The following is a 10,000-nucleotide window of genomic DNA, read 5'->3' as shown; positions in this document are numbered from 1 at the left end:
AAGCTAAAAACTGTTTGGATATCACAAATCGAATCTCCTAGTCGCTTCACGCTGCATAGCCGAGAACCGGAGAAAAGCGCCGGCCTATGGTAGCATTTTGCATCTCGAAAATACTCAGTGACTCCAACCTGCGCGCCAATGATTGAGCAATCAAAAAGAATTATTTTGAATTATAGTAAAAACATTCTTGTGGCATCAAAAAGAAAAAAAACCATTATGGTGCCAACTAAAAAAGAATGATAGCGTTCATAGCCTCACTTTATTATAACTTTGCTATCTATAAACAATAGCCTCCATTTGGCACGACAATATGCTTCGATATTTGTCCGCGGACATTATCAGTTCCGAGAAGCGAATAGTACGAAAAACTGTGTGCTTCGAGGAGCAGATAATGCCCAAGGACAAATATCAGAGCATATTTTCACGCCAAATGAAGGCTTTTGCGTTTATTATCCTTCAAATATTTTTCCCAACACGCGCAGTTTTGCAAATTGAGGAATATTACCTGTGCAAGGTATGTTCAGCCATGTGACGCATTTAAACCAATCGGGCGCGAAGATATTTGATAGATTCTAAGTACAAACAGCAAATCAACGCAATGAAGCCCAGGGAAACCAACTCGACTTTTGAAATACCTAAGACTAAACAATAAATGTGAAATCCTTAGAAAAAGCTGTATTTGTGGGTAGACAAAATACTAATATATTAAAAACAATTTCCTTCACAGGTCGACCAAATAGCCATGGAGAGATCACAAAGCTAGCATCGGAGAGGAATCGAGAAAAAAATAGGGGGAATTCATTACCGCTGATATAATAAAAATGTTTAAGGGACTCAAGCTGGTGTCCACTTAATAGAGTTTCTCTGCTTTCTGTTATTTCTTTCTTTCGATTCCTGTCACTTCTAGACTCTATTGCGCTTCGTTTTTCACGTGGAATATCGGATACTGGTTTTAGGTAATCTTACATCCAAGATCACAGATCACTCAATTGCCATCTAATTCACCTTTATCACTCGGCGGCCATTTTGGAGTCCGTGGGGAATAAAGGCTTTGTTTTTGCATTGTCTTTGCCCGTCCAGCCTCACACTGAATGAGAGGTTCGACGGGCAAAATCTTTAGTTTGGACATTGAGTGATATGGGCCAATAGCTTTGGCAGATCGGTTTGATACCTGAAGAAGAGGTTGTTTTCGACGACACGATAACTTGGGTTTCATCAGGTGCAGCTAAATAATGTGTTTCTTAAGACTTGAAGCTAAATGATACTGTACTGTTCTAGAAAAGATGTGAACATCCTCGCCGAGTTCAAACACTGTTGTAGCTTTGAACCAGATGATCTCAAATGCGAAAGAGAAGTAGTACACTGACCACGCGTAAATGTAGTTTCTGGCATGTTGCGACTTGATGAGACAGTCGATTATTGAAGAATTGTTTTACAATCAAGTGATATTAAATTAAATTAAATATAACGTATGCATGTAAGGTAGAAGTAAGTTAAAGCCAAGAAAACAAAGAAAGAAACTTAAATCCGAAAATCCGAAAAGAATAATTAATGTTCTTAACATACAAATCGAGGGTATGTTGTTTGACTGAGTTGATCTTACATCCACTACTCCAAGACAAGGAAATTATGTATATCAATAGCATTTAGCTGCTTCAAACTATGTCCACAACTGAAATATCTCCGTTTTCGATGAGGAACACGCGGCGGAACACACTCAGCATTCATCCCTGCACTGAAAGTACAGTAGAGTAATAGAATATTGTGCCAGTATTATCATCAATAAGCTGGACCGAAGCATTTCTACCAGCTGTATTCCAATACGTCACCGTCCCAGTTGCACTAACGTTACAGCAGTGACTGTAAGGATGTTAAATGATGTACTGTTTGGCCTTTTCAGACCCAGTTTTCCCGGAATATACAACCACTTGCTTGAACTTCATTGCAGTTATTTGGCCTCACACCAGCTTGTTTTAAAGAGAGTTCAGCACCCATCAGGGTGTTACTAAAGGCTTGTAGAATGAATTTTTGACCTGATACACAGTAAAGCACAAGAAAATCAATTTTAGCGTTACAATTTTAGCTGGTGTTTTAGTTATACGGGGTGAGACAATATGTAACTGATTGGGTCTTTCGTCTGACTACATTATGGGCAACGAGCAGGGAATATTGGTTCACGGTTCAGCGAAGCAGAAATGAATCTCCCGTGATACATGCCTCTTCCTGTGCCTTGGTGTTAAAAAATCGGTGACCGTACCTTGTAATTAAGTGTTCCTCTTTTTTTCTGAGCCCAAATCAACGGCGGCAGATAACTTTACTTTCAAGAGGGAATGAGGACCTGTCTGCGAGTGTTTCACTGTCGGGGCTTTCACAAATAATAAACTCAGTGATCATTTGAGGGTAATATTAGGCTGTTTGTTTGGTGTCACTCTTTGCCTTAAGTGCAACGAATCACAAGGTGCTCATACTTTTTAAGAAAGTGTCTGCAACCCTGGAGAAACCGCGAAGCTTTATAAGTATCAGGGGTATTATGAGTGACTTCTGTGTAATTGGTTTGTAGCTGCGTAACAAAGTGTGTGAAAGCAGGAGCTATAATAATTTTTAAGTATCTTACTTATAGCGGGGGATTGTGAGGGTGGAAAATGTTCACTTTATTAGTTAGAATGGAGAACGGAGAGCCGGCAATCCTGCTTTGTGTGCATTGTCAAATCCCGAGAATGTGGTTTGGAAATCATTGATCCTCGTTGTACAAAAAGCAGTAATACTTACGTATGAAATTGGAGGTGACGCGGTGATTCACTTCATGTTACTCTTATGCACCAATGACAAGGTCTCGTTGCGGTTCGATGAGATACCTGATTCAATCTTCAGAGCAAAAACACAGGAAGTCAATTGATGCCATTCGCTGTTCAGTGCCCAACAACCGGAAACGGACGTCAATAATCCCTTTCCAGCCCATGCATAGCAAAGCATTAGTCAAGTGAAGAGGTTACAAATTGATTCAATGACCTGCTGAATATTAAGATTCAACTAAATAACGCAAAGAGTTACCTATTTGCAATGTAAGGACCGAATACAATATCGAACAAAGAAGGACAAACCGCGGTAGTGGTCAAGTCAGTGACATATGGACTCGGAACGAATACAAATCCGTCGCGCTAAGCAGTCAAGCACTCCACCTCCATTCAGGACACAAATAGGTTAAAAGGATGTTTTGTAACGCGGAATCGATGATCATGAGTTGGTTATGATATTGAATGCACCAAGCAGGACAATGGCATACAAACCAACTACCTATGTCACAGTCACATTTTATAAACTGAGATATGTAAACAGTATCGTAGCTATTTGCTTTCACCAAGAGAAAATGAGGGGACAGAGAGGGAGGCTCCCGGTCCAGCCCTTGGGATATGTCATGTCCACGAAAGTTATTTTTAGACGAGCGGAAGTCTTCCGAGACGTCCGCATGCAGGTCAACCTCGGTCTGATGTTTGAAAGAAAAGCAAAGATTTCATGTAATGGCGGACGAAGTGGACTTGACGTTTGTGCATGCGGACGTCTCGGAAGACAGACTTCCGCTAGAACAAAGACTTTCGCTCGTCTAAAAATAACTTTCGTGGACATGACATATCCCGGCCAACGCCCTGAGCCTCCCTCTCTGTTCCCTCATTTTCTCTTGCTTTCACTCATTTTACTATCTCTGGACAGGCAGAGGCAGGCAGCTAGGGGCAGTTAATAACAAACAGTCTCCGGTGGCTCAGCAAACGATAAGTGCCTTTCGATTCCGGTTTCACTAAGAGTGCCTTCGGGCAAGATGCAAAACTACTTGAAATAATTATGTTGTTTTGTTTCTCAGCTTTCTAAGCCAGCAAAAACGCGACATGGTTGTCATTCCTGCACGAAACTAAGGATCTTAACCATTCCTTACACCATACATCCATCCCACACAAAAAACAATGTGACAAAGACTGGTTTTCAATCTTGATGATGTGAGAATTAATGTCAAGATACAGGAGGAGGAAGCATATATCATCGGATCTTTATTTCAGTCAGTCGGGACCGCGAACAACCAATATACGTCTTTTGTGGTGCAAATGAATGGGTTTTTTTTACAGTGTTACAAAGCAGAGTGCTTGCGAGTGGTGTCACAGTCTCGTGCGATTCGGATGGCTAAACGACTGTAAACACTCATCACCAAACTGTAAACAGGCCATTCATTTGAATGAATGAATGAATGAATGAATGAATGAATGAATGAATGAATGAGTGAATAGTGATAGTAATTGTAGTAGCATTCTTCATTGTGCTTTACTCTCCAAAGGGAGGTATTGGTCTAGTTACAATAAAAGTTTGAACATTGACTAATAGAAATACAAAATAACATTTACCATATCCGTATACAAATAATTAGAAAATTCATAGCGCTTATTACATTTGTGAATAAGAATGAATGAATAAAAAAATGAATGAATGAATGAATGAATTAATGAGTGAGTGATTAGACTTATGGGTCCCTTATATGCAACTTTTGGTGTTTCTTTTTGCACCATTTTTCCCCTTTGTAACGTTCCTTTTTGTAACATGTTCCTTTTTGCAACTTCCGTGGTTACAAAAAGGGACATGTGTTCCCATGGTAACTTGTGCTCTCCTTTTCGTAACGTTCCTTTTTGTAACACGTTCCTTTCTGCAACTTTCCAGGCTACAACAGGGAACATGTGTTCCCTATGGTAACTTTTTAGTGCATTTTTGTAACCAATAAGGTTTTTTCAGTAACCAAGTAATGAAACTGCGGAATAAATTGTTTTCGGGTCCATGTTTGAATTACCTGACCTCTTCCTATTGCAGACATGGCCATCAAGAATACTGTATCTGGACTTTTAGCAGTATATTTATAATATTTACTTACCTGGTAAGCGAAGCCCATTTACTCGGTAAATTATCATTTTGCGTTGACCGAACAGCTTTTTCCCTGTATCCAAAATGGAAAACTCGCTTAGAGAAAGCAAACTCATATATATCTTCCTTATCCTATCTTAACGTCTAAGTTATTCACAGTAATAAAAACATCAGACTTTTAATGACATTCTACTGTGCTGTAGCAGTCTAACATGCCGTTCTCACGGCCACATGCTAATAACATGCCAATAAAAAAAGCAACGGATTAACCCTTATTAGGGACCTTAAGATCTACGACGGCGACGTCGACGAAAACGTCACCTCAAAATAGAACTTTGCTTTATCATAAGTCTGTCGCGATTATTCAGTCTCGTTCACGTCGTACAATGTGGGCGAAGTATCCTAAAAATAAATTGGTACGAGCGGTTTCAGACTGAAAATAGAGAATGAAAGATTCTCTGTTGCATGCTCACGTTGTCGTCAAAACCTAAAATTTAGTGATTTCACGTCGTCGTCATGCAGAGAACCGCAAAAATATGAGCTAAAATCCGTGCTGCACGTGCAGCACGATTATTTATGCACTTTTAACCAATGATATCATTGTTTTTTGGCGTTTTCGTCGACGTCGTCGTCGTAGATCTTAAGCTCCCTATTAGTAGAAAAACAACCTCACCGCAATGAAATTACAGCCACGAGTTAACGAAATGAGACGATGAAAACAGTTGAAGACAACGAAACGAGTTGTTACAGGCGTACTTTCTTCGTCCGCAAATGTAACATACTACCAGGGCTGGGTTGTTCAAAAACGATTTGGAACTAAGTAATGGTAACAGAGCTTGATCTCAGGGATTAAGGCACCAAGTAATCTCTTTTAAACAACAAGGCCCTAAACTTCATCTATATTTCACGTAACAGAAGTGTTTAATAAGAATTATTTATGTGTCCTTCAAACAAAGTCTAACTATCTGTAACTATAATACCTTATCCTCAGAGCCAAATCAGAAGTGTGTAAGTTAATTTACTGGTAAATTACGACCTCAAATGGAAGAGAGTTTGCAGTCTAAAAGTACGAACTAAAACACATTGACGCCACTTTCTTTTGTTTAAGCGAAGAGCTCTTTTCCGCTCTTTGCGAATTTTATCGCACAGCTCTAATGGAGTGAACTGCTTCAAAATTATGCTCGCCCGTGCGTCAGCTGCGGTAGTGCGCATTACTACCGACCCTTCTATTGGGCATTAGTTTCAGCCTCTTTAGTGTTTGCTCATCATCATTAAATACTCGACCAGACTTTACGGAAGTTTGGATATTCATTGTCACAGACGTATCATCAACAAACGCAATGCTCTGCTGGTCTTCTCCTTTCTGTCTGGTCTCGTCCCTCTCGCCTGGGAATAATCCAAAACCGCCTTAGCTTGTCAGATGCAGTTTCCATCTCAGTTGGTGGATGAAAACCGGCTGAAATGTTTTCGCTTTCTTGCCTTGCCTTGTCTCTTACCCTTGTTAGAGGAATGTTCCTTAATTAATTAACACAGTACTGTCAGCAACCACTTTCTTCACACATTCCATTGACACTTTCCCACTATGCATGTTCTCTTTAAAGGCAGTATATACTTCAGTTAACTGTTCTTCGTTCCAAAGTTACGCCTTGAAGAGACACTGCCCTCGGGAATGTCTGAAGTGTTAGCCTCAGAAGCTCGGTTGCGGCGTAGAACTAAGCGTAACTGCTTCACTGTCTTGGCATCATTCTTTCCGTTATGCTGTATGTTATAGAATTTGTCTGCAGTCTTCCCTGAATGAGTCATGGGATTAGCAAGGCTTTCCTTCAGTGAGCTCTGTTTCTCATGAACTGCACTAACTGCAGTGTTTCTTACGAAGGTCGCACTTATCCTCTCAGCGTCTTTATCTAAGATCAGAAAGAATTGATTTGTGCGGAAACCATGGAGGAAGTCATGGCTTTACCGGCCCAGATGACGAACACTGTCCTCAGCAGTCAAGCTCAACCCTTGTAAAGAAAAGCTCCTCTTACGGATGAAAATAGCCAGCCTCGTGTAAAGATTTGTACTCATGACTAAGAAAGCTAGACCATGAGATTCCAAGTTCTTGTCACTCTTGCTACATATTGCTCTCCCTCCTGCTTTGTGCTCCGATACTCTGCTACTGTGAAGTTAGCCAGTGGTCCTACTCTGGAGGCATTGTTGATGCAGAGAGTAGTGAGGAAAAAGTCGTGAACAACTGTAAATTCGGTTTGGCTTGGATAGCTATTCTCTTCAGGTCAACGTTTTGAGGATAACTTACTACGCTTCAAAAATTGGACTCGAAAATAAGTTAGAAAGAGACCAGTTGGTATCACTTTGAAGTAATCTAGCATTATAATGGTACAGCATAAGAGCAAGGTTGCCATTTGGCTTCAGTATTCGTGCGCACACGTTCGCATGCTTGAAGATATTTTCGTTTTCTAAAAATCGGCTTGCTTTAGGTAATATAATAAATGGAAATCTCAGTACACCAACGGTGAAAAATGATAAATGAATACACCGACACAATACATTTTTTTCAAAAGTTTTCTTATCCATGATCTGGATAAGGACACATTTCTTTTATTTACCAGACTAGTTTTTTTTTCACGCCCAAGTTCCTGAAAGCTCTGAATGATGTTGTTTTCTCTTGAGTCTCCGAATGAAAAGGACGCGATTATTTTGCTACTTGGAAGAAAAAAACAAACTGATTTTCAACGCAGTCAAATAAGTCAGCGTTCCTTTCCGTAATCATTGATTGGATGATTTAACATGGTTGACAGGCTTTAAATAGAAAATAAAAGCTAACTATGATCTCTACGGCTTGTTTTCACTTAGTTCTGACGAGAAGCGTAATATACCTGAAGGGCTGCTTTTTCCAGTAAATGTTTTTTGCGTAATTGCCATTGCCAGAAAAATTCAAAATTCAAGGTGTTCGATTAAGTCAATGTTTGTTAAACCCATACAGAATTTGCCATTTGGTTTCAATGTTGTACATAACATCAGAGTTATGTTAGAAACAAACCTCCCTTTGTGATATCCGACGGCGAAAGAAGCAATTGTTGTCGAAGACCTTTACTTGTCGCTTTGCACTGGCTTTGACGATTCCAGATATTTATTTTTCACCACCTGTCTTGTTTATCCAATTAACTTTCCATGATGAAGCTCCATAAGGGTATATTTTGTTTAAAGATCCACTAAATCGCCATTCGCGTTACTATGACTTTCGACGCCATTGCAGGTTAAGTTAAATATTCTACTTTGTCCAACAGATAAAATCTACGCATTTTTAGTATCCCCTCAAAATTAACAAACATGCGCGCAGAACACTCCACACACCATGATACTAATTAGCAGGGGAGGGACAGGAAGACTTTTCATAACAGGAAAAAAAATAACAATTAAAAAAAAAAGAACAGAGAAATGAAACGCAGATTCCGACTGGGTTTGGCAATCCAGTAATAATTTTAAGAACAAGTGGCATAATTTGGAGAAACGAGCATAATTTGAGCATAACTTGGGCAAAAAATGGACACTGCTAGTAGCATAATATGCTACTTTTACTAGCACAATCTATAAAAGCCTATCCTGAAAGTATACTGGGGACCGTTCATTTTTTATGAGAAAGGGGGGGCTGGTGGGATTTGGGGGGGGCCACCAAAAAAAAATTGGCTTGAAAGGGGGGGGCCAGCCGAAAAAAAATGAAGGAAAAGGGGGGGTTGGACGAAAAAATTAGATTAAAAATAGGATAAGAGATTTTACAAATTCTTGCGAATGAATACTCTCAGAACTGGACAAGCCGAAGTGGGAGGCAGGAATGAATCAGGTCAACTAAACAGCAGTGATGAAAGCAGTGAGGGAGAGGAAACTGATGATGACTACAAGAGTGATGCCCATGACTCTGAAGACGACTCAAATGATGTCGTTCTTGCTTTTATCACCTCAGATGAGGAATACGCAGACGAGCGGCCAGCTACAACACGCTCAGGACGAGCTGTAACAAGAAGAGCAGAAATTGAGTTTTCATTCTTTTGAGTGATTTGTTAAAAGCAGCTTTCTAGCTTTCTTTCAATAAATTATGTAAAATGTAACAAAACGAAATTTTAATGCTGCAGTAACTTTTAACACCATATGTATTTTTTATTCAAGGGGGGGGGGGGGGGCCTTCCAAAATATTACTCTGATGAGGGGGGGGCCAGGAGAAAAAAATCGGAAATTGGGGGGGGGGTCATACAATTTTCAGATTACACTCCTCCAAATTCCACCAGCCCCCCCTACCCCATAAAAAATGAACGGTCCCTAGGAAGCTCAAGAAGCCATTGAGAATGATTCAACTGAGCCTCAGACTATATTTTATGCAAAATATGTGATTTCGGGAAAAAAAGGGATAAATAGGGATTTTTAGAACAAATTTTCGAGATCATTGTTAATTTATATGGACATTTCCGTTTTTAGGCCACTTTCGGGATTTTCGTAACTAGGCCTTCTTTATCCCGTTGCTGGTCACTAATAGGGAGTTTAAGCAACAACGACGGCGACGGCAACAAGAACGTCATCTCAAAATGTAAATTCGCGTTATTGTAATCACTTCGTGGCTATTTCAACCTTTTTAATATGACAAGGGTGTGGTAATTCTTCAATAATGACACTGGTCGGAACGGCGCTTAATGTAGAGGAGAAAAGGAAAATTTATCCTCAAGTGCTGACGTTCTTCATAAAACCTCAAATTTCAAGTTGTGGTTTTGCTGACGACGGCAAAAAAAGGTGAAAACCACACGTGCAGAGCGTGCAAAGCTGTTGTTTTTGCCCACTAAATATGCAAATTTGTGACGTTCTCGTCGCCGTCGCCGTTGACGTTGCTTAAGCTCCCTAATATGATTTTCCCGCCAGAAAAACGCGGGATGCCAAATGCAACACTGCCACTTGATTTCCCGCCAAGGAAAATTGCCCTAACACTCCCGTCCCCACGACAGTCTGTACGGGCGCGCGTACGCTGACGTCATAATCAAAATTTCTCGCATGGATAGATCTCCCAAAAAATCTACCCATGGTGCTCCGCTGGCGCGCTTCGCGCGCTTGAGCTCCGCTA

At 40.3% G+C, this 10,000-nt stretch overlaps 1 protein-coding gene across 1 annotated transcript in view; it reads left to right on the top strand.

Annotated features, from left to right (window-relative positions):
- LOC137990634 (uncharacterized) overlaps nt 1-859 on the top strand; it is a 3,441-nt gene extending 2,582 nt beyond the window's left edge. Inside the window, exon 4 of the mRNA XM_068835752.1 lies at nt 728-859. The gene's annotated coding sequence lies outside the window, so the exon portion shown is untranslated. The remainder of the gene's footprint in view (nt 1-727) is intronic.
- Nucleotides 860-10,000: the final 9,141 nt, after the last annotated feature.

Source organism: Montipora foliosa, chromosome 2 (assembly GCF_036669935.1).
Source record: "Montipora foliosa isolate CH-2021 chromosome 2, ASM3666993v2, whole genome shotgun sequence".
In the NCBI taxonomy this organism is placed as follows: domain Eukaryota; kingdom Metazoa; phylum Cnidaria; class Anthozoa; order Scleractinia; family Acroporidae; genus Montipora; species Montipora foliosa.
The sequence above is the reverse complement of the archived record's forward strand: the minus strand, read 5'-3'. Positions and strand labels throughout refer to the sequence as shown.